General features: G+C 42.7%; 1 long non-coding RNA gene across 1 annotated transcript in view; it reads right to left on the bottom strand.

The window, feature by feature from the left end:
- Positions 1-16,949: 16,949 nt before the first annotated feature.
- LOC147998771 (uncharacterized) overlaps positions 16,950-25,191 on the bottom strand; it is a 47,206-nt gene continuing 38,964 nt past the window's right edge. The window contains exons 6-9 of the long non-coding RNA XR_015643510.1: positions 22,600-22,990; positions 22,273-22,427; positions 18,088-18,209; positions 16,950-17,095 (exon numbers count right to left, since the gene is read on the bottom strand). This is a non-coding gene — a long non-coding RNA (uncharacterized LOC147998771). The remainder of the gene's footprint in view (positions 17,096-18,087; positions 18,210-22,272; positions 22,428-22,599; positions 22,991-25,191) is intronic.

Raw genomic sequence — 25,191 nt, 5'->3', positions numbered from 1 at the left:
GGTTTAGCTCTCCCTCCCACGGGATTTGGGTGCAGAGAACTGTTTATCCGGTCTGTTTCCTTCAGGGTCCGGCGGTGTCTCCGGCAGGGGTCCTGCCGCTCCTGGGCCCTCCCCCACGGGAGCCCAGAGGCCTTATACAGTTTCCTCTTGGGCCAGGGATGTGGGCAGGGGTGAGCAGTGTTGGTGGTCTCTTCCGCTCTGCAGCCTCAGGAGTGCCCACCTGACCAGGCGGTTGGGTCTCTCTCTCACCGGGTCTGGGAGCAGAGAGCTGCTGCGGGCCGGGATCCGCGGGTGTGGGACTTCCGGTAAACACAGAACATGCCCGGTTCTAGAGAAATTCTGCTTCCGTGTGTCCCAAGCTCACCAGGCAGCTTTCTTGCAGCAGAAAATTTGGTCTTACCTGTGGTCCCGAGGCTCAAGTTCGCTCGTGGGGTGCTGCCCAGGGGCTCTCTGCAGCGGCAGCAACCAGGAAGACCTGTGCCGCCCCTTCCGGGAGCTTCAGTGCACCAGGGTTCCAGATGGTCTTTGGCTTTTTCCTCTGGCGTCCGAGATGTGTGTGCAGGGAGCAGTCTCTTCTGGTTTCCCAGGCCTGTCTGCCTCTCTGAAGGTTTAGCTCTCCCTCCCACGGGATTTGGGTGCAGAGAACTGTTTATCCGGTCTGTTTCCTTCAGGGTCCGGCGGTGTCTCCGGCAGGGGTCCTGCCGCTCCTGGGCCCTCCCCCACGGGAGCCCAGAGGCCTTATACAGTTTCCTCTTGGGCCAGGGATGTGGGCAGGGGTGAGCAGTGTTGGTGGTCTCTTCCGCTCTGCAGCCTCAGGAGTGCCCACCTGACCAGGCAGTTGGGTCTCTCTCTCACCGGGTCTGGGAGCAGAGAGCTGCTGCGGGCCGGGATCCGCGGGTGTGGGACTTCCGGTAAACACAGAACGTGCCCGGTTCTAGAGAAATTCTGCTTCCGTGTGTCCCAAGCTCACCAGGCAGCTTTCTTGCAGCAGAAAATTTGGTCTTACCTGTGGTCCCGAGGCTCAAGTTCGCTCGTGGGGTGCTGCCCAGGGGCTCTCTGCCCACTGAGCAGTTCTTATGCCCTCCATATACTCTGCTTAGGCTCCCATAATGCCCTGCGACAAATGCTCCTCCACTTCAAGGCTATCCTTGTCAGTCATTACAAGCCACTGTTAGCCAAAGGCAAACACTGAGTTAAACAAGGGACTAACCCAGTGAGGGCACCTCTGAGAATGGCACACCCTCTAATATTCCCAGGCCATAGGAATAAGCCAAATTGCGAGCAGGAGGAACAACTGGTGATCAAGGTGAATGGTTCCTGCTGCCAGGACTAGCCTCCCTATATGCTCTTGTTCCCAGGGAGAAGTACCTGATGAAGAAGTTTCCATATTTATTTGCTTTAAAGGGATTTGGTCTCTTTATTAAAATAAAAACAAATTCAAAAGCTTTGGTGACTATACATAAAGTAAAAAGGTTATCAGGTTCTACCCGTTAAGATCTTTAATTCTGCCCATAAATGAGATTGTCACCGTGACCTCTGCAATTACGGAAAGAGCAGGGAAATCAGAGCATGAAGAGTCTGAAGTGAAGAATTCTGCTCAGTAGTCTGGCTGCCTCTGCAAGCGTCTGAGCCTGTGTTCTGTGGTCTCTTTCTGGTGAAAGTGAGGGAAGATGTAACCACATTCTTGAGCAGTGTCTCATGGACGCTGTGTGCTTTAGATGTTCTGCATCCTAAACCCTCAGCTGCCAGACCCCAACATTCCTCAGAGTGAAATCGTTCCCATACCAGCTCTGTGGCTATTAGAGCCCATGCTTCCAGGAATTGGGGAGGTCTCTTGTCCAGGTGCTCATGGTTTTGGAGGTTCCTGTTAAGGCAAATTTAAAGCTAAGAAATAATTTCCAGGAGCTAGAGAGATGGTTCAGCAGTTAAAAGGACTTGGTCCTCTACAAGAACAACCATCCCTGACTCGAGTTCCAGATGATCTAACGCCCTCTTCTGGCCAATGAGGGTATTGCATGCAGGTAGTAGAACTACCTATACAGGCTAACTCTCATAGACATAAAAATAAAAACTGGTAAATCTTTAAAAACCAAAAATGGAGGAAAGAAATAATTTTCAATGTCAATTTGGTAGAAGTCTAACACTTATAAAAAATCCATTGTTCTTTGCATTTTCAATAAATGTCTATGTGGCCAAGTCCCAAGCAGGTCCTGCACATGTACTTGCAAAACAAAAGCTGACTAGTTCTGTGATAATTAGTCAGCTGGCATTGACTGAAGCTCTTAATGAAATGAAGCATGAACTGTTTGAGAAAGCAATTGAAAGCCATCATCTACGCCATGAATCATCTCTCAAAGGCACATTTATTAAATCAGAATTCATAATTTTGATATTTTGTCTAACAGTTTTGGTACTCTTTCGAGACTCTATTGGTGGATAAAAAAAAGACAGATGTTTCTAGAGCTAGATTGAAAGGGGTGTGGGAATCTGACAGATACCAATTAAACAGACCAGGCAGAAAAATGCTAGTACCCAATGTCTGTGGGGTTGTATTATGGTCTTGAGATAAAATTCAAAGACTTCTTTGTGTATGTATGGGCACTGAAGCAGGGTGAGACAAGGATGCTTTGGGGATCTGCCTGAGATCAGACAAACGGAGTGGTTCAAGAGTCTGATCAGTGATAGATTTGGGAGTTTGAAAAATGTCTTCATTTGGAGAAACTTCAGTCAATCTAGAGTCAGGATGATGCAGACACCTGTTTTGACTTGCTCAGGATACCAGGCAACTGGGGAATCAGACCCCTTCCTTAGTTCTGAGCTCCTCAAAGACACCTGCTCCTTTTAGTTGGAGCAAATATATATCACATCAATGTCACATCCAACGACTATTGTCCCGGGCACCTCTTTGGGTGATCAAATGAAAGTGGATTGAGAAGCCTGTGAAGATGTTTGGCTCTTTTGACTGCTGGCAGCAGTAAATTGGTGGATCAAGGTGACATTGTCCCCCACAGCTCAAAACGGCAATACTTCTTAGAGCCTCATATTCATAAAAGCAGACCTGGAATCCTTGTAGATGTCCCCTTGTGCTGAGAGTAAAAGGGACTTTCCCTTTTAACTGCTTTGACACAATACAGCCATTCTGCAGACTTTTAAGCCCATTCCTCTTCTGACCTGAACATGATCCAGCTGTTAATTTAGTTCATTCTTTGCACAGAACAACACCTATCCAAATGATGCCTTTCCTCTATTATATTTAAACCCGGTCCCTGAAGTTGGGGGCCATCACAAGAGTGAAGCTTGGCATGGACACATTTTAAAGAAAAGCAACTATCCTAGCAGGAGATGATATGCCCTTCCTTTTTATCTACATTAATTAAACAAGAGATAGCCAATGCCAAGGCCAAATGAAAGTCGAGAAAAAGTTACATGATGTGAATAAAAATTGCCAATGAATGCCAACAGATACAAACTTTCAACCTCTCTTTTCAAACAAACTGTAAGACTGGTTATTCTCCAGATGCACATGTTTACCCCCATCATCTCCTGACACAACAGTGGAGTAGGGCAGAGGAGAGGCCATCCATATCACAGCAGCATCTCTCAAGCTCATGTTAACAAATGTGTCTTGTGACCACCCAATTGCTTGACCCTCCCAACTGCTTCTGATCCAGTAGTCTGGGCGAGTATGGATCAACAATCTGCACTTCTAAGATCATCTTAAGGAACATTGATACTGGAATTGCTGGTTCACAATCTAAGAACCACTTCTTGATATCCCAAAAGTCCTACTGGCAAACCGACACTATTTCAACAAGAGAGTGTGGTGATATGAAATTCATAGATCTTCTGACATGGTATTAGTGCCACTGAGCAGTTCATTGTACTTCTTAGTTTGCTTTTATTTTATGTTCTGTAAACATCCTTGCCTCTCTTGGTTTAGAAATATCTACAGTATGACACAGACTAGCAGACAGGGATGCGTGTGTGCGCATATGTGTATGTGTGTATGTATATGTTATGTGTATGAATGACAGGGAATTATTATAATAGCTTACAGGCCATGGTCCAGCTAGTCCTACAATCGCTATCCAGCAATTGAAGGTCCAATAATCCAGTAGTTGATCAGTCAACAAGGCTGGATGTTTCAGCTGGTCTTCACTATACTTCAGAGTCCTGAGGGAGTAAGCTCTAATGCCAGTGAAGTAATGGACTTGCTAGCAATAGCCAGGGTAGGCAGGCAAAGAGAGAGGCAGCTTTTCTATTCTATCCTTCATATAGGCTGACAAGAAGGTGTGGCCCAGATAAAATAAAAAGATGGATCTTCCCACCTCCAACATCCTGGTCAGAAGTGGGTCTTCCTACTTCAAATGATTTATTTAAGAAAAAATTCCTGCATAGGTATACCAAGTCATATGTGTTTTGGTTAAATCCAAATGTGGTCAAATTGGCAATCGAGAATAGCCACCTCATGTCATGAGAATCATCAGGGTTGGCATGGAAAGGGCACTCAGAAATTCTTCAGATGCATGACAGCCACAAGCCCTACACTGGGATCAGAGGCTGAGACACTTGCCTGGATATTCAATGTTAAGCTGGAACTGAAACCCAGGTCTGAGGATACCTTGCTCAAGACATATCCCTAATACTTCTCTGGGGAAAGTGAATATCATGCTGAAAATAAGAGTGGCTCCCTGTTTACTGGATGGTCCCTCCCTGGACCAGTGGTCCTCAGCCCTGGTTGGCTTCATTTTAGCATCCTCGGGGGAATTAGCAAAGATAACAATGTCAGGCCCTGCTTCAGAGATTTTGACCAATTGCTTGGAGTAGAGCAGGTACATAGAACATTTTTAAAGCTCCCCAGGTGATTCTAAGCTGCAACTGAGCTTGGACGACTACATGGACCACGGGTTTCTCGAAGGCAGAGTATGTTACAGAAAAACAATTCTTGGCAAAAAAAAGAGTATTGAATGGAAATTCTACTGCAAAGCTTTATTAAAATAAAAAAGAAAAGAAGCAGCATCTATTGAGTACTTGTTAGAAACTCAGGCTCTTGGTTTTCACGAAGACCTCTCTTTGGGAGCACCATGGGCTACCCTTTAGCCCGCCCACTAGGACTCCAGACCTTTCTGATGGATGCTGTTACAAAAGATTCCTGGAACTGAGGGACACAACCATGTCTGGAAAAGCTGAGATAGATAAGAAACTAAAAGCAGAGTGTCTGAGGGACAAGTGATACATTGTCCAGAAAGATGGTGAAGCCAGCAGAAACTAGGCTGGAGATATTACCAGGGCCTTGATTGACAAGACATGGGAACTGATACAAGGAGAAAGCAAGCAGTGGAGGTGACTGGAGAAGTTCCTGGAGCTTCCTGAAGTGTGGACTCAGAAATGGGAGGTCATGACTTAAGCAAACAAGTAGTAGAGGGCAGTATCACTTCAATGGAGAGGAAGGGCCACCACCAAGGGTAGAACACTACAGCACTCAAGCATCTATGATTTATGGAGCCAACCACTGGGACTGAACAACAAACCAATTCTGATACCCTCTTGCTGCTGGCTGTGTGGCAACTCAGTTATCAGCCCTTGAGCAAGAGACAAAGTCTCTGAACTTTACCTTCATCATCTTCAATATGAGGTCAGGTTCCCATAGCAAGGGTGTGATAAAGACCAGAAAACTAGAAAGCAAAGACTGCAGTTAGCCCGGGGCTTACACTGAGTACTGCTCTAGGATGAAGACTGTATTGAGGGTTTCACATGATAAATTACAGCCCCAAAGCCACCATCCACATGGGACAGTAAGGAGGATGCAATCCCCCAGTCATGTAACAAGGAACAAGGAGTGTAACCCATGAGGAAGACGCACAATGAGGGTAATTTGTTCTGCACTTGGTGGTTGGGTTCCAAAGCTAGTCCACTAAATCTGCTTTAGTATGGGGTCTCGTTGAATTCATACCCACGGCCCCGACATGAGAAAACCATCAAGGTTCCTAAACTTGTCTAGTTTTCCAACCCAAGGACTGGCATGGCTGGCAGTCATACAACAGGCAGAGACTTGTCCTTTGAAGCAGTATTTAATGCAAATACAAAAGAAAAAAAGTAAAATCTCTATCTACAGCTATTAACTTAAAAGCATATGAACAGCCTAGCTTCGAAAATCAGCACATACAACAGGTGGCCACATTTACTCCTTCTCCCATATACCCATGGAGAAGGAGTGTGATCACATATGTTCTGTGCATGGAGCATGAGAAGAGCTGAGCTCACATAGCCAGATATTGTTGCTCTTCCATAGTTAGTGTAATCGTGTGCCATGCCTTACGCTAAGAAGCCTGGAGAGAAGGATGATAACAGGAAAGAGTATGTCCCATTCAGCCTTAATTGGGTTTCCATACTAGACTGCTGAAGACATCCCTCACACTATTAGGAGGGCAAGGCTGTTATTCCCATTTTATAGATAGGAAAACTAAGTCCCCAGTGGAATAAATAATTACAGCAACTGTTTTGATGATTAAAAGGCAGGGCTGGAATCTGAACTTACTGCATGTAAAATGAGAATAAAGATCATGTCATTCCTCTTCTTTCTAAACCTTGGGATTCTCATCCATGAAACAAATGGCCTTTTAAAAGAATTTCTTGAGTCTATACTGTCATCATCTATCTTTTTAAATTGGCAACCTCCTGGCGTTTGAGGTAAAGACACTTCTTTGTAGCCTATTGAATGTTAAGGCCAATCACCCACTCTTGTCTCTGACAGATCAGCAACTGAAATCCAGAGAGGAGAAGGGAATTCTCCAAGGCCACACAGCATAAACTATAGAAAACTAAAAGTCTTAAAGGTAGGGCCTTGGAATGAACATGTATCTTCATTTTTGCAAGCATACAGACATGTACACAATTAAACACCATGAATAATGCCATTCGTTATAGCCAATTATTGTGTGTGTGTGTGCCTGTGTGTGTCTCTGTCTGTCTGTTTGTCGGGGCATGTTCACTAGACTACACGTGCACCCATGCAGCTTACTATTTTGGATATGTTAGCTGGCCAGTGAATCCCCAAGAGCTCTCTGACACCACACCCAGTTTTGACATGGGTACCATGAATCCTAACTCCGGTCCTCATGCTTGTTCAGCAACATGTTATCACTGAGCCAAGTCTCCGGGCACTGCCATATTTAATTTTTACTATTAAGAAAAGAAACATTGGAAGAAGTGGTGACATAAGCTTCTCTGTCTAGCAAAGGATTCTTCTTGCTTTGTTGAGTGTCTAAAGGGAAGGCTCTAAAGGGAAGTGACTAAAGGCTCCAGAGAGCCTTACCTAGCTAACAGGAAGCCATTCTTCCAGGACAGACAAGGGGACTTACAAGCTCATCAAAGTCCTAGCAATGAAGCCTGGCTCTTTCCTTCTTCATCACAGACAAAGGACCCAATAGAGGAGAATGGCATAAAAAGCTGCCACACAACCACATACTACGTGTAACTAGTCTATATCATCATGCTGTGCGGGTAGAGGAAACAGCACCTATGAAAACTCTGAAAACCCAAGTTTGTCTCAAGAGACTGATCCACAGGAAGCATATTCCAAGTGACAGGCAGCTCAGCCCCTCCCTGTTAGAGAGCTAGAATCCGGGCCAGGCATATATGCCTTAATACTACCCATTCCACTCACCTCCCCAAGGCTCGCACTACCTCATCTGTCTCTGGGTTTGTGTTCTCTGTATACATGCATGTGGAGGCCACATATAGACACCAAGTGTCAGCTCTATCATTCTCCACCTTATTTTTTAAGACAGCATCTCTTCAATTCTCAGAATGCATTGGCCAAGACAATCCTTGTTTGGAGGCAGGGAAATGGTAGCTGACATGAGGTGAAACCACTAGCAGAGCATCATGCCCTCACCTATGTGCAGGAATCTCAGATGCTTTATACAAACTGTGCTTTACCACCCCTGACTTAGCCTCACTCTGTGCACTGAGGGGACTGTGTGGTTCTTCTACAATCAAACTCACAGAAGTATCTACCCTCCTACCATGTCCTCAGGATTTGCAGTCTCCAGATGTAGTAGGTATCAGATCTCTGACTTGAGCCATCTGAAAACTCCTTAAAAGCTGACCATGCACTCTCCCTCATGACTTGGACTTTATGTTGATAAATACAAACAAAATGTTAAATATACAGAGATGCATACACTTAATAATGTTAATTCTCATGGGAAAGTTTAAAAAATTCCTACATTAACCTAGCCTGGTTGGTCTTCCATGTATACTAATTCTCTAGAAGCCATGTACATAATGTCAGTGTGGCAAAGACATTGTCGTGTGCAAGTCTGACATCTGTACGGAAGGGAAGATAGGCTTCTCCTATGATGAAAGATGATTATTTACTTGATCAGCTTCCTAAGAATGTCAACTCTATGAAGAATAGAGCTGTTTCTTCTGTCTAGTCAGAATCAGAAGAAACCTAGGAGAAGACCCAAGCACCAGAGAGGTTTCTTGAAAATGGATGCACTTGTCTGTGTCCATACCATCCTGAAAATACCCAATACATCCTGATCTCAGAAGCCAAGCAGGGTTGGGCCTGGATAGTACTTGGATGGGAAAATAGATGAACTTACATTAAGCATAGATAGATAGATAGATAGATAGATAGATAGATAGATAGATAGATAGATAGATAGAGATGTGTGTGTTATATAGCCTGTAATATATATTTATATAATAAATAATATTTAATAATTCTAAATTTATTTTCTTAAACAGAACAGCCCCTAGTTTATGCCCCTGGATTTCTGTGGTCTGTATTGCTATTCCAAATCTGATGCTCAGTTCAGCTATTGGTGTACTATGTGTACTTAGTAAAATTTTGTTGGCCAGTTCAACACATCAAACAAGTGAGAAGGAATGTGCTATCTGTTGTTTAGATGGTTTTTTTTCAGTTATATATTTCCCCCATTATGGTCAAAGATGGTCATTCCTAATTTTGTGAAATCAGCAGGGTATTTGAGGAATGAACAACTCTGAGTTAGAGTCTGTATAAATTAGTACAAAACAATCATCTGTGAGGCTCTGGGGGCATCGTGTTTGGTTCCCCACTGCAGCTGCTCTACAAGGAGACTCAGGCTTTATTACTCTTTAAAGAATTTGCAGGTGATTCCTACAGTGGCCAGGATCAGTGGTCCTTTAGCAATGATTCTGTGTCCCCAAGAGGAATGGCCTCAGCATCATCTGGATACGTGCCAGAAATAAAAAAGTGTGTAGGCTCTCTGCACATTTACCAGAGACAAAACACAGGAGTTGTATGGACTCTACATAGCTCTGCAGGTGAGTCTGTGAGCAAACCAGTAATGAAAGCCAGATGCTGTTCCCTGTGGGATTCCAGCCCAGCATGGGAAGATGAGGCAGGATCCCCTCCTTCAGCTCAGAGCTTGAGATACAGAATGGAGCCTGCAGGAGTTGAAGCAGCCCCAGGGTATGTGTCACTGCTTCCTGTTCTAAAAATTGCTACATCTGTGCGTGCAACTGCTAATAAAAATGTCTGCGCCGTGGGCTTGAGGGCTTTATTAATCACTACTTCGGTGTTCCAGATCATCCCTTTGCAGAAAGAGCGCATGCTCACCAAAGGCAGGCTAACACTATGTCTCAGTAGTTTCCCTGCATCCCAGCTCTAGGCCAGTGGGGATGTCCCAAAACTCTGTCATCTTGCAGTGTGCTTCTCTGGGTTCTTCCTTCATCCTTAATCTGTTTTGCTTGGCCTGTAGCCAGTGTCTCCCTATCTCAGGCCCACACAGACTCTGAACTTCTCAAGGGCAGCCCCTTGACCTTCTCAGCCTCCAGGACATCTTGGGGACACCAGGAAAAATGGGAAATTCCTATAGAAATGCCATACTGAAAAGCAGAGACAACAAAAGGAGAAGACCATAGTATCCCAACATAGAAAAGGTGGGCAGAAAGCAGAGGCTCAGAGTTTCAGTAACCAGCAGACCCATAGTAAAATGAGACAACCTCAAACAAGTAAAGATGCCCGGGTGCTACACTTAAGAGTCACAAAACAGTATACTGGACTCCATTACAAAGCTCAAAAATCATGTGTAGCAGCATCTAGCAAGTCTATTGTTACCATTTAGAGAATGACACTAAACACAGTCAAGTACATTAAGGGGAAATGGGAAGATTTCTGACTTCAGGTCAAAATTTATGGGCATCAAAAACTCAGTGATCAAGATATACTTTAATGCAATTTTAACAAACCCCCAAATTAATATTCTCAAATCTATGGGGAACCAAATAGCAAAATGTTGAATGCAGATAGCATTCCTTCCTATACTGATCTAGCTCTGCCTCAGTTTCTTCCTGATAATCTCTGTACTAGATTCAATAACACTATTTCCAAAGTGAAATAGACAGTTTGGTAAATTTAACTCCTAAAACCATGCCCAATGTTATTTAACTTGGTAACTGAGCCTGTTTGGTGTCTGAAGGTGAGTACCTAGCTCTCTTGTAAGTCATTTAAAATATACAGATACAAAACCAACTCAACTGTCCTTTTTTTTTTAAAAAAATCTGATTTTCAAGATCAAACAATGGACTTCAAACCATATAATGATTTGGTGACACTGTGAGCTCCTAGAAATATAATTCCACACTCTGTTGATTGCAGAGGCTGGGTACTTCACTAGAAAATAATTGAGTAGTAATCTGGTAAATCAAGTGAATGCTTCCATTCAGCTTTTGAAGAGAGAATGCTGAAGTAGAAGTGTTAGTGTGAATCCCCCCTCCCCCATCCTCTTGAGTAGATGACTGAGGGGAGTCCAGAGAAGCCCTTGTCTGACTTCCTTGTTAGGTCAAGACATATGAATCCCTCTTTTGGTATTATCAAAAAGTAGCCAAAGCATGTGTCCAAAATATCCCTCATCTGACTTGGCCCACATCTCTTCAGACCAAACACACTGAACTTTTGAAATAACAGATTAGAAAACAAAAAATTGTTATTGTTGTTTTTTAATTTTATTTTTGCATGGGGCTTAGTAGATATCAAAAGCATCATATGCAGGCGCTCTACACTTCAGAGGACCAGAGAGATCCCCATGAGTCCCCAGCTCCACATAATTATGCCTCAAAGATGGAAAGTTGGAACTATAGTTGGGATTCTTGGTGCCATCTGCATCAAATGTGTCATGGCCCAGGCTTCCTCTAGAACATTTTCTATGTGTAGTGACTAATCTCTTTCCTCACGCCTCTGGCCAGCATGGTTCAAGATGGTTCACATATCATATTTTACAGAGGACATCCTCAACAATTCTATTGCTTTTTCTGTATCTGTTCATGTATTCATTCATTCATTTGTTTGTCCATTACATAAATATCTGGTGGGGTTCTGAGGACCCAGTATGAAGGGGAGCTCAGATGTGCTCTACTGAGTTCAACATCTCCTGTTCTCCAGAAACCTAACTTGTCTTGTGATAAGCCAGTTAGTTTCACACTGTACTCCACTGACCTCTTCCCCTTGTTCTCTTGGCTTAGCTCTAGCACCTCAAAGCCAAGTCCTATTCTCTTTAAACCCTTTGGCACAGCAAGACCAATCTCAGAACAGTGCTCTGGAAGAAAAATATGAGTGAGAAAGCCAAGTTGCTACTGATCTTGAATCATTGTCCCAAGGTCTGTCATGGTGACCATATCCATGGACTTACCCTGTCCTGTTTCCATCTTTCCCCAAAGTCTCACTTGGGGTGTCTATAGGGAGCAGTGTTTTTTATGTCAAAGACAGCATCAGTGAGCTTGGGCAGGAATTTTCTCTATAGCTCCAATCAGTGTTCATTCTTGAGGCAGCTGTCCAACTGGCTACGAAAGGAGTTTTGAAGGCAGCATGCCTAATGTATTGCTTTTGATTGGAAAGGGAGAAAAGAGCACTCAGTGACCTACTCTCCTTAATTACGTGAAGTAAACACCTCCTCAAGTACAGCCACAGAAGCCTGATTGAGTCTTTGCTTCCTGGCCTTCTCTCTGGCCTGCTGACCAGCAGAGTGCAAGTAGAAATGCAACACCTGCTGGATTGCATAAGCAAAGGGGCCACAAGCACATCTGCTGGAGGCAGTGGGATTCTGCAGCACCCATTCTAGATTCCTGTTTCTAGATTCTGCATATATATATATATATATATATATATATATATATATATATATATATATATATATATTGATGTGTTCTCATCAATCTTCCAAGTTATACCCTAAACCTTGTCATGAATTACGGATTTGCTTATGAGGGACTGTACCATACCAGAAGGGACTTCAAACCTGACGAGCCATTGATGTCACTAAGAAGGATCCAGGAAATGGAATGAAGAGCACAGATCTCTCCATTAGCCTGGGTCTTCTCTTTAATAACTCTGAAAGTGGGGCAGGAAGAGACCTGATAATCTCATAAGTAGATCTAAGTAAGGCTGTTGTAAAGGTACTTTATGCAAACAGCTAAGCCAGTTCATAGATCTGGGAGAGAGGAGAGCATGACACACACAGGGAACAAATACAGCCTTCTCTTTTTCTGTCTGACCTCACTTTCCCTCCCATTGACTACAATCAAGAAGCTAAAGTGAGGAGTTGGCTGATATTCCAGAAAGACCAGCCTCTTAAGACAAAAAACAAGGGACATCCATAGTTATCCAGGTCAAATGGCTGTGTGACGCAAATAGCAGGATACATCAAGTCCCACTGACTGCTGAACAATTGACAGTATGCTGTCAGTTGGTCATACTCTTGCCTAAGTCCTCTGGTCACTAGGATGGATATAGACTCTTCTGCTGAACATTCTACAATCGCCTTCCCCTCTTCCTAGGAGGTATTCTCTATCTTAGAGATAAATCAAGCTTCCAGCTCTGAAAAGGGCCAGTCAGCCCCGAATGGTCTTGGTTTTCTTGGGTTGTGACAGTTGTTACCTAAGACCCTGGGAATGAAAAATTAAGAGTTTCCCCGAAAACTCCTAGTCTTACATTCCCCTGATCCACTCCTAAGGTTGTATAGCAGCAGCCTGATTTGTCATGGTAATTGAGATGCTTATCTGCTGGACCAGTCGAAAGACCTTGTTGGTCTAGAGGCATGAAGAACCCACAATACCCAGGAGACATTTTAGCTTCAGTTGTACTCTGTCTCTTGACTATCACTTCCTCCCCAAAGGCCCGTATATTAAAGGCTCATTCCTCAGAATGACATTATATGGAGATAATGAAAGTTCCCCAAGGTAGGGCATTATGGGAAGACCTTAAATCATAAAGCTATGTCCTTGAAAGGGATTGGAGAACTGTTTCATCCTTTTTGATCCTTGATCATAATATGAGAACTTTCGCTGTATCATGCACTCCTGTTGCAGTGTGCTGTTTAGTCACAGGCCCAAAGGAAAAGGCTCTCACCCTGTCTTAAACTAGAACCCCTGAATGTGAGCCACAATAAACATTTATGCTTTATAAGTTGATTGCCTCTGGCATTTCATTAGTAATGAAATGCTAACTAACACAGTATCCAATTCACAAGCTCCACATTTGTGTTCCCCAGTGGAATGACTCTTGAGTACCAGAACCTCTCAGTTGAGGATATTTAGAGTAGCTCTTTAAACAGGTACAGTGCTGTTTATAGAAATTGCATGTTTGTCAGTAAAAACTTATGGGAAAAAATCATAATCTATTCCACAACAAAAAAGAGAAACTGAGAAGAGGGGATTACTCTCCCCCAACTCCTGCCACCAACACTGGAGTACACTAATTTTCACACTCCTTCACTTGAACCAAGTGCTTCTCACAGGGACACACTGCCTTTGATTCCCTCATAAGTGCTTCATGGTTATGCCCAGACAGGCCTACAGACTCCTAGGAGACATGATGTATTTCCTTGTAGATCCCAAACATTGAAGAAGTGGTAGAAACAAAATGTTCTCTTATTCTGCAGACATTCTAGTATAGGTTTCTTCATTTTGACTGTCCAAGGTCAACATTTTACCTGGAAGAGCCTCTCATACCCACCAGTGACTAATTTCCAGGCCTCTGATGGAAGACCAAATGATAATCAGAGATAGAGGCATTAGTAAGGGCACCTCTGTAAAATCCCAAAGCTCCTTCTTGTGCCCTTTCAAATTAAAGAGTTCCCTCTACTAATATATTAATTAAAATGAAAAATTAATAACTGACCTCTATTATTTATTGGCTGTTTTGGAGAATAAAATATTGATATCCAAAGAGGAATCTATTTCAATGAAAGCTCCCTTTCTGGAGCATGCTTGATTTCAGTCACTTAATAAAGAGATAAGCTTACCTGCTACATCAGTTCAAAGACATCAGCTGTAAATGTTGATTTTGAACCAATAAGAAGATTATAAGTACTGTCATAAAATACCCTTCCAGGATGTAAATTATTCAAAGCTCTTCATGGGCAGACATAGTCTCTCATGTCTCAGTGATTCTGCTATCTGCACAACACACTTCATTATTAAAGCTAGAGAAGCCCTCTGTTGATAAAGCCCCCTAAATAAATGATAACTTTCATCTGCTTCTTCCAAATTATTTTCACACTGAGTTGTGGAATTTGAAATGTTTATGCTGGAGGTGACATGTCAAAAATCACAGCCTCTGTGGGCCACAGATACATCTTCATTGGGACACTCAACTCCTCATGACAGTCAATCCCCCTTAATATGATTGTCCCAAGAAGTCCTGGCAGCACAGCTTAGCTCATCTTGAAAGTCTCAGCAGCAAGAAGGACTGCAAGAGCTGGAAGTCCAATGGGGCTTGATAATTTACTCTTGGCATGACTAACCATGACTCAGCACTACTCAGCATGACTCAGCACAGTCTACACCAGTCATTCAGCCTCTCCCAAACTGGTGGTTTTGCATGTTTCTCTTGCATGGAGGTGGGAATAAAATGAATACCAGGTAGACTGATCCACAGTGGATAATTGCTTCTGACTGGATCATCAACTCTGGTACAGTGTCCTGGGATCCTCTCCAGAGCCTCCTAGAATATCACAAAGTACCCAGGGCCTGCCTCATCCTGGACGTACCTCTGGAGTTTGTTCACATAAAATCCAGGGAAACCCTGCTGCTCTTGAATACCCACTGCACATGCCCTCTAATCCTTGAAGTATCTTGTGGTTTCCTCATGTGAATCCTTTTCCTTTTTATCTTTCCTCAAATATTTATAGAGTTCCCCTCAAGTCAGTGGGTCAGGCGTTGTTCTGGGCTGTTTGCACATACAAACTTATGAAATCTTTGTTGTGATACTGCAATAAAGTACTATTGCTCTATTCTTTTTGCCAGAAGATGGACTTGAGTTCCAGGAAGCTAAATGGCTTGTTCAGAGCTACCTACTGAACAAGCAGTAGGGCTAAGATTGCACACCAAGGGTGTTTCCTATTTTATTTATTTATTTTTTTTTTACTTCAAAGCTCACACACTCTTGCCTTCTCATTCTATGACCACTCTATTGCTCTGATCCCATATCTCAGTGCTTCTTATCTAGGTCTTTTATCCTGTGGGGCATGCTGGGTATTCTGCTGAAAATTGGCCTTGGGACTCATGATATATCTCTGCTCACTTGGGTTCTCCCTGAACCAGCATTCATCATTCATAGCATCCTAAGTAACATCCACTTTTTCCATGCACTGCTCTGTTTCTCCTTTCCTTCATCCTTAGAATGGGATCACAGTGGTACCTATATTTATATTAGCTACCGCTGTCATCCTAAAGGTTTCTGAGTATATCATCCTGACTCTGTGTCCAAACAGTCCCCCAACCCACACACACATTTCACTGAGCATTATGCAGCCATACAACTGAAAACTCAGCATATAGTGACTGGTAAGTAAGTCTAGAGTTACTGGTCAGTTATTATGTTTCTCAGAACACATGCTAATTGGAGTCAGAGCAGCTACAAGGGACATCAGAAGATGCATAGGCTTTGGGGAGACAGATGGCATAGATGTCCTGCTTATAACATCTAGGAGATATTCCCAGGTATATCACTGAGTCTTTACTTTTATATCTACAAAATATAAGCTGGAAAGAAAAGCTAGATATCAAAGCTGTCAGCTCACTACTGTTGCAAAAGAGAAACTGCCTCCAAAACACTGTAAATGGTCCTTTCCTCCCTTTGTTTTGTTTTGTTTTTTTTCATTTTTCCTCTTCAGCTCTACTTCCTTAGCACTAGCTCATACATACATAAGCATCCTCTGTTATAAGTGTCACCAATGTGGCACTATGTTCTCTTTCCCGCTACTGTTCTGTTTGGAGTGTTGAAGGTTTGACTTTTGTCTCCTATGAATGGCAAAGTGTAGTAAATGTTGCAGAGACAAGAACAGTAGTTTGCCTTATCTTGATTGACAGTTCCTTAGATATGTCCCGCAAATGCCCTTGGATGGAATTTTTTCTATCAACCACAAAAAAAATGATCTACTGTATGGAAAAGGGGAGCCTCAAACTGAACCATCTATCTCCCCATCTGCCTCTTGATGAAGACTCTGTTATTCTTGGATAATACTAACAAACAAAATAGCTGTCCATTGCAATACCCAAACAAACCTTAATAATTGCTCAACACTAATCTTAAATGCTCCCAGATTTACAACACACACACACACACACACACACACACACACACACACACACACACACACGTACACGTACACATGAAGCTTGTAAATCCCCTTGCTAATTCTTCAGAAGGAGTACATTCTCAGAATTACCAAACATCCCCAGGTCCAGAGCAGACTCCATCTTACTATTTTGCTCTTGCAGTCATTTTTTCCTGTCAGGAGCTGACAATCAGACATGCAAAACAAGTGCTGTCTATGAATTTTGCAAAAGTATCACTTTGGGAAAACAGAAACCAAAACAAATTGAGAAATCATATAAATAATTACTTTGAGCTTCAACTCTAACATGAAAAGGGAAGGCATACAAGCAGACATGCTAATGAACAGGATTGTTTAATTACAGGGCCCAAATTAATAAATTGAAATCACTCCAGATTTTTAGTAAGCAGCCCGTCTCCCCATGTGATCTCAGAAGTGTGGGTTCTGGCTCCCAAAATGCTTTTCTTTTCTCTTCCAGTGTCCATCTAGAATGTCAAGAGGAAAGGAGTAAGGCCCTCATGAAGGAAAGCTAGGTCCACCAAGTCCTCACCTCTTTGCAGAGCTGTGTTGAGCCCTCGTCCTGATCGGCAGGTGCAGGCTTTCATTAGAGCATCTTCTCTAATTGGAAAACCCTAATTCACCAGCTACAAGAGTTCTCGCACATATGCTAAGGGCGAAGTTAAACCCAATACCACCACTGAAGGACTGAATGGAACTCATTAAACACCCACTACATGGTGACACTCTCCCCTGCCACACACCTTCTCTTCCTCTATTTTCTATCTCAAAGTGCTACATTTACAAAATTCATATGTATCACCCGTTTTTCAAGGAATAAAGAATGACATAGACAAAATCATCACACACATAGATACATTTCAATCTTTGTTGATTAAGGTTACCTTATTAGTAAACCTTTGTCACTGTGACCCACTATGTGAGAGAATGGCTTAAGAGTCAAATCCATCAAAGCTTCAGAAGATTCAGTCATGGTTGCAATAGCAATGGGATGCAAAGGAAGCTCTCACCTCATGTCAGATAGGAAGCAGGACAGGGCCAGAGATAGGATATCCTCAAGGATATTTCCTCAGTGGCCTACATCCTCCAGCTAAGCCCCACCTCCCTTGCCAAGTACCTGGATAGACTGGCAATGGAAAAGAGGGAAGGAATGGATCTTCTAAAGGAGAACTAGGTCCTCCTAGACCCCACCTTTCTGGCTAGACATGCTGAGCCTTCATTGGCTGGTCATCATCTCCCAAAATAGCACTAAAAAATGAGGACCAGGGCAATTTCACAGTCAAACCATAACTGAGTAGAAGGAAGACACAGGGCTATGAGAACTTTTAAAAGAGAGAATACAGTAGCCAGGAATCTCTTCCCTAAAGAAGTAGTAGTTAGTATGTGAGCAGAAAGGCAGGTATAAAAATGTACAACTAGAAAACAGTAAGAGCAACATGGTGGGCTTTATTTCACTTACCCTATGTTTTCTTTCCATCTATCCACAATTTTCCTGCTCCACATCTAACCAAGCTTCTGCTCCCAATACTGCCATGGAAAATTTGTGGGAGGCATGGAGGTTCTTGTGTTCACAGAGAAACACTAGGAGAACCAAGAATGTTTTAAAAGGGGGTGGAGGGATGTTCCTTCAAAGGTAGAGATTCATTACCCATTATCCTCTCAGAAAGCTGGGAGCAAATTTAATTAATAGCCTGTTGACCTTTGCTACCTATATGGCCAAGACCACACAAGATCCTCTCCCAGAACCTTATCATGAGTTTGTCGATCTATAGAACCTACCTTTATGGAAGGTGTCACATGTAGTCAATAAATAGAACCTATCTTCATTGAAGGTGTCACTTATTCTTTACATAGAGCTCTGGTTATATAACATGTCTTAAGCTCTACTGAGCACACAAGATTGAGCCAATTATCACCAAGAAACATTTTGGCAAAATTTTCCTGTTCTTAAATATGCCTAAAATAAACTACTCAGGATCAGACTCCTGGAAATCGAGACAACATTGGCTCATTAGTTGTTGAACTGAGCCACCTGCTTGCCTCCCAAAGGTGGATCCTTACTCTATTGACTGTCACAACTGCAGAGACCCATGAAACTTGCACTCAGGTAGTAAAGTCCATGGACAGTTGTGGTTCTCAACTTAACTGAGCCTTTAGATGTTTGAGGAGGGTCCACTACCTTTTTGAAATAACCTACCCCTTGGCTTTTTGGCACAAGCCTCTGGACTCTCCCTCTGTCTCTCTGGATTTACTAATGGTGATTAGTAGTTGAACCAGTTGGTTCCAGGTTTTTTGCATCTTATTCAAACTGAAAGAGGCAAGCCAACTTCAGTCAGAAGCAAAAGTTGAAGTGGAAATTTCTGGGTTCTTTGGAAACTTGGTCATGTCACATGATTTTCTTCTTTGGAAGCTGTCTTGTCAGAAGTCATGCGATATTTTTTCTGGAAGCTGTTTTATGGGAAAATGTTTTGTTGAAACGAACATGTGAGAGGGCATGCGATATTTTGCTGGAGGTGCTTGAGTGGGTATGTGATGTTTGAAAAGAGGGTAAATGGAATCCCATACACAGTGAGAGATTGGTTATTCTTGCATTGGTTCACCTTGCAGCACTTTGCTGGTCTTCACTGATCTTTGCTTTTTGGGACTTCATAGAGATAAATGCGCAGGAAGATTTTTGTGGTATCCTGGCTGCTGATTCCCACTTCTACAGACTGGTGCCAATGCGGTGGAGCCTTGTAGTTTCTACGTAAAGAAGCTGCTAATGATTTGTGCTTGATGATTTGGACTGGACTGCTGCTTTTCTGACAGCAAAGATTGGAATTGCCCCAAAGAGTTACTTCTAAACAGGTCCACATTCCCCTTGTCCTATTAACCATCTTTCTCCCTTACATTTTGTTGTTGGGCTTGAAGAGAGGTTGAAGACATCGAGAGCCCTTATTAAAGTAGGTTTTGAAAAATCTAAGCCTACACAAAGTGATAGTAAAGATTAGAATACACTGTCAAGAGTTGCAACAGACCAAGGGTTCTCTACTGACTGACAAGTTTGAGTTACCTAACCATTTTTTTACAGTTCATATTGCTCCTTAGGATGCATCCTATTTTAACTATGCATTAGGTATGTGGCAAACAAGGATTTTTTTCTTCTTTAAAAGTAACAGGAGACAATTTATAAGCATATACCCTCAACCAGTCTAGACTAGATTTACCCCTTTATTTCAGTGCCTACATATATCCTAAAATCAATTTGGATAAAAACTGTCAATGAAAAGGGAGTTATTGATGTTTATTTGAAGAATAAAAGTGTATTTTGTTATTTTTAGTGGTACCCACACACAGCTCCATGCAGGTGGAGGGTTTTGGATGCTATGTTAATTATTAGGAGAGGGGTGGACATGTATAGCACATGTAGGTAATGGCCTCAGGTTAGCAAGAACACCATTACAAGAGTATGTGGAGATAGTCCAAGTGAAGTCCAAGGTAATACGATATTCCCTATGCTTGCTCACCACTAATGCTTCTTGAAAATTCTCTCAATTTCATCATTCGCCTCTAAGTCCTTCAAGGTTTGGTTACAAACATTTCTACACCTTTCTTTATATTCTTTAATGGGCAATCTTCCCTGAGGAGCATACTATTTACATCCTACCATGTCAATTCCCAAAATCTCCAGGGGAAATATAACCACTTGAATGGATCCATTCCCATCTACAGAACAATTAGAACAAGTCAGAAGGGATAACATGGAAAGAACTTGTGTGGACTCAGCTATAGCCAAGTCTAGTACCAGCACCCTACCTTCTTTTATGTGTAAATGTGATGAGGGGCTGCACATGTGAATATGTATGTGGAGGATAGAGGACAAGCTCAGGCATCATTCTTCCAGAGCCAGATGGAGCTTGAGGGCTCTTATGGAAGAACAGGAGGAAGGATTGTGGGCCCGACAGGAAAGGAACTCCATAGGAAAACTAACAGAGTCAACAAACCTGGACTCTGGGGGGCTCTCAGAGTCTAAACCACCAACCAAAGAACATAAACCAGCTGGACCTAGGCCCCTCCGTAGCAGGTGTACAGATTAACCCTCATGTGGGACCTAAACAACTGGAACTGAGCTTTCCCAAAAGCTGTTGCCTATAGGTGGGATATGTTCTACTAGCTGGGTTGCTTTGTCTGGATTCAGTGGGAGAGGAAGCACCTAACCTTGCAGAGACTTGAAGTGTCAGGGTATGGGGGAATATTCAGGGGCCCCCACTGGTTCAGAGGAGAAGGGGAGGGTAGGTGGAGGAAGGATTGTTGGGGGGGGGTTGGGGGAGGTGACCTGGAGGAGTAGAGAGAGCCAAATATAAAGTGAATACATTTAAAAAAAACAAGTAAAGTAAATTTAAAAAAAAAGATGGGGTCCCTCACCAAAGTGGCTGGCCAGTGAGCCCCAGGGATCTTCCTCTCTCTACCTATCCAACCCTAGGATTGTCATGCCTGGCTTTTGTGCCTCAGTTCAAAGGATTGGACTCAGGTCCTTGTGCTTACAAGGCAAACAGCCCATTGTTTGAGCTACCTGCTCAGCAGACCCCCAATACCTTCCTCTTACACAGGTGCTGCTCATGCTCCACTTCCCTTTAGTGTTCAGGAACAATGAAGCACAGTTTTGTTTTGTTTTATTTTGTGCTGCGTTTTTGTTTTTCTTTGGGGAGGTTGTTGGTTGTTGTTGTTTCTTCCCCTCTTAGCCTACTCCATCTCTTGCTCAGGGTCTGCAGAGTTTGAATACTTTCTAAGACGGAAGCCATTTAGAATTTGTCTAAATATTGGGTTTTTTTTTTAAATCATAATCATGGTTTCTAAATAATGCCCCTGTGTCCTAGAGTCCATCTTCAGCAATGTATGGATTGTGGATGGCTTTGAGTTTAAAGAAAATCATTTACTTATCCCATTTGTATCTTCTGATTCCATATAGGATTTTTAGAATGTTTTGTGACTAGAAATGGAAGCAAGTTCACAAAGCATTACTGTTATACTCCCTCGGGGTCAAATGGTGTATTTTTCAAATTATTTGATGATTTTATTAGATTTTCAAATAAACTTTCTGAAGATTATGAACTCCAAAGGATAGATCAACAAAGGACTGGAGTTGCTTAAATAACTGCCAAAACAACCTCACATCCAGTACGGGACAGAGTTTGCACTCGGTTCCAGGACAATGGACTGATGAGACTCAAGGAAAAGGCTGTTGTGCCAATTTTATCTATTCATTAAGAAAGCAGATGAGTTCAGTGAACATTTAGGCTTCTGACGCCTGGAGAGAAAATAGCACACCACTGCAACACTTATTTTCTCTAGGTGGCAAGATCGTGAGTAAATTTATAGTCTTCTTTATGCCTTTCTGTAACATCCACAATGGGTATGGATTAATTTTATAATTAGAAAACATTAAAAATAAGCAAGTATGGTTATAAAGTAACTCAAGGGAATAATGGGAAAACAGAAAGATCTCTGACTCATCCCGGGTGTAGGGTGCGGGGGGGGGGGGGGGCAGTGGTGACTGATCACTTGGTTCTGGCTCTGAGCCTGCTGTGACAATTATCATTTTGTAATCTTCAAGTACAACCTCGCTGAGCTTCGCCTCAGTGTAAAGTGGAGAAAATAAACTTACCTGTACTGGTGGAAGCTCTTGACAATAAATGGTAAGAAGGTGTTTAGAGAAGAAGAAATTCATGGATTCACGTAAATGAGGAGCACCTCAGTGTGGATATGGCTGTACCCATCTGTGGATTGCTTCCCTACTTCATCTGTTATGACTCTCTCCTCCTGTGCCGGAAAAAATGGGGGCCTCCATAAACTGGGCAGAAATGTGATTTATTTCAAGAATTATTCTGTCTGACTATACTTAAGATCCCATGCCCCACTAAGAGCCCATCATTGTCACAACAGGAAATAGAATACACCCAGTCAATCCCATGCACTCACTTGTAAGCCTTACCAGCCTCATTTCCTTGATACTCAGCTCTCAGGTGGAATGTGTCCTATAAGATAAGGTCCTGGACAATCCACACAAGGTAGATGCCCCCATTGGCCGGAGGGTGCAATTTATTGCTTGAGAGTTTAATTAGCTTGTGAAATGCATTAAATGATAAGTTTTGGTAAACACAATGTGAGTATTTATCAGAAGGAAAGGGTTTCAAAAACAAAGTTGACTGTGCAGTCAAAAGAACCTTTTGTTAGAAACAAAAAGACCATAAGCAATGGAGTCCAGAGCAGATGTGGTAGTGTACACTTGTCATTTCAGAACTCCAGAAGCAAAGGCAGGAAGATCATGCACTCCAGGTACAGGTGACCTAGGGCTACATTGCAAGAGTTTAACTCTTCATCTCCTGAAAAGAGAAAAAGATAAAGAAGTTAGGTTGTGAAGAAAATCATCATAGCCAAGGTTTAAAGAAAGTGATTCTTTAAGTAGGCAAAATCCTTTATTTCCACCATGCCTGTCTGTCTCTGTGAGCTCTTTTTTTTCCTTATCTCTTCAGAAAATTGGACATAAAAATTATAGTTGCTCCTCCATCAATAAAACTTCAAACTTTAAATAAATTAGATATTGAATAAGAAATTGAGATCCTGGCAAGAATATACATGGGCGTGTGTGTATGTGTGTGTGTGGCACACACACACACACACACACACACACACACACACAAAATGAACCTTGAGATATTGAAGGATGATAAATTGTCAGTTTCTCTTTAATGAGATTGAGTCTCATCACCATTCCCTATAAAGGAGTTGATAGATTTTGTTTTTAACCTACAGAGTTTAAAATCAATTCCCAACAGAAGTCGAAAGCTCTTAGCCATAAAGCTCCAAATATATCAATTAATCAATCAATCAAGTTGGTCAGTAGATCAGCATGTTTGTATTCAGGCCAGGTTTTACTGGGTATAAGGGGCAGGGAAGAGAATTAAAATATCCACATGTCACCTAAGGAAAACCATGACTCAGAAGATATCAATTCTAACATAGGCAATAGTGGCCATATTTCCATTGGAATTATGCTGTCTTGCTGTCTCAGGAGAATTTTACAAACAATGCATTTGATTTTTGGACCAGAACCAATTATAAACTTGGACCAAACCTTTGCAATGCTTAGATATTCATGCTTCCTATCCATCACCTAGGTTTATGGGGCATATCTAGACTCCTAAGAGATTTTATAGGAGGCAGAAATGAGAACAATGACTCAGACTAAGGCTCAGATTCCACATTCTTTTTATACTCTTCATTTTCTCCTTAAGTTATTTTGCCCTAATGCCATTCCATTAACCATCCAAATAGAAAAATAATGATCAATTTTATCCAGCTACAAATACATTAAGCTACAATAGTGACCTACCTGGAAAATATACCCATGGATACAATAGTGACATAAATGTTAGGAGAGTGAACAACTGCCTTTTGATCCAAGTCAAGACTCAGTCCATGAGATGGCGCCCATAACTGACACTGTTAATGAGGTCAAGATCCTAAAACTAGGTAGATCACAGGCCCTAGGGGGAAACCTACTACAATCATTCTGCAAAATGAGCATAGCAATAAAACTACTCCTAAGAATGCCTCTTTTCTTTATAACTTTCTATTGATCTCTTGGGAGTATCACATCATGCATCCCAATCACACACATCTCCCTGTCTCCTTATATCCACCTTTTGCCCTCCCTGCAAAAGAAAACACACACAAACGAATGAACAAACACCAATAAAAGCATAAAAATAATCTCAGTGCAGAAGCTGTAGTATATCACAGTATATCCTACTGCCCATACATCTTCACTTGCAAGTGTTCATTGCAAAGAGTCATCAGTCTGCACTGAGATCTCTGGCTTCTGTGATACCAGACTCCTTTCACCGGGACTCCTCCGGGTCATCACGTTACTGCCCTGTGTCATGGAGATCCTGCAGCCCTGGATCAGCAGGACTGGACCCTTCTTGTATCCCAGCTGTTTGACAGTAATATAGATTTGTGGATAGGTCAACTCAGAGCTGGTCAGCATGGGAGCTCTTCCTTACCTGCACCACCCACCATGGCAAGCTTTTCAGTGCTGTGCTAAGCCATGCAATGCCACCAACTACAGAAGTCAGGGTCAACTCTCCCACTATCATGCCCTCAGAGCTAGCTCACCCACACCCACACCTCCTGAACCAGCTTCACTGCCTTGCCCAGGCAATGTGCAGGTTCCACTCTACTGAGTGCTAATGAGGGAGTAGGGCTAGAGTTCACTCTCCCTCTCTCCCTCCCTCTCTTCCTCCCTCTCCCCTCTGTCTGTCTGTGTGTCTGAAGGGGGCAGCATTTCACCCCAGTAGCCATACCACATCATGCCAGTTAAATGGCAGGGATAGCTCCCTCTGCACTCTTGCCCTCCGGTGGCAGGGCTGGTCACTCACAATAGGTTACTCCTCTCCAGCCTCCAGTCTCAGTTTCATCTCTCTTCATAATGCCTAAGCTGCTCCACTTCTCTTTCTCTCCCATCTAACTACCACATAGTTGCACATTGTGGTGGCTCTCCCCCTGCAGACTGGGAGTACAG

This window comes from Rattus norvegicus, chromosome 19 (genome assembly GCF_021556685.1).
Source record: "Rattus norvegicus strain SHRSP/BbbUtx chromosome 19, alternate assembly SHRSP_T2T, whole genome shotgun sequence".
Lineage (NCBI taxonomy): Eukaryota > Metazoa > Chordata > Mammalia > Rodentia > Muridae > Rattus > Rattus norvegicus.
Note: the sequence above shows the minus strand (reverse complement) of the source record. Positions and strands in the feature narration are given on the sequence as shown.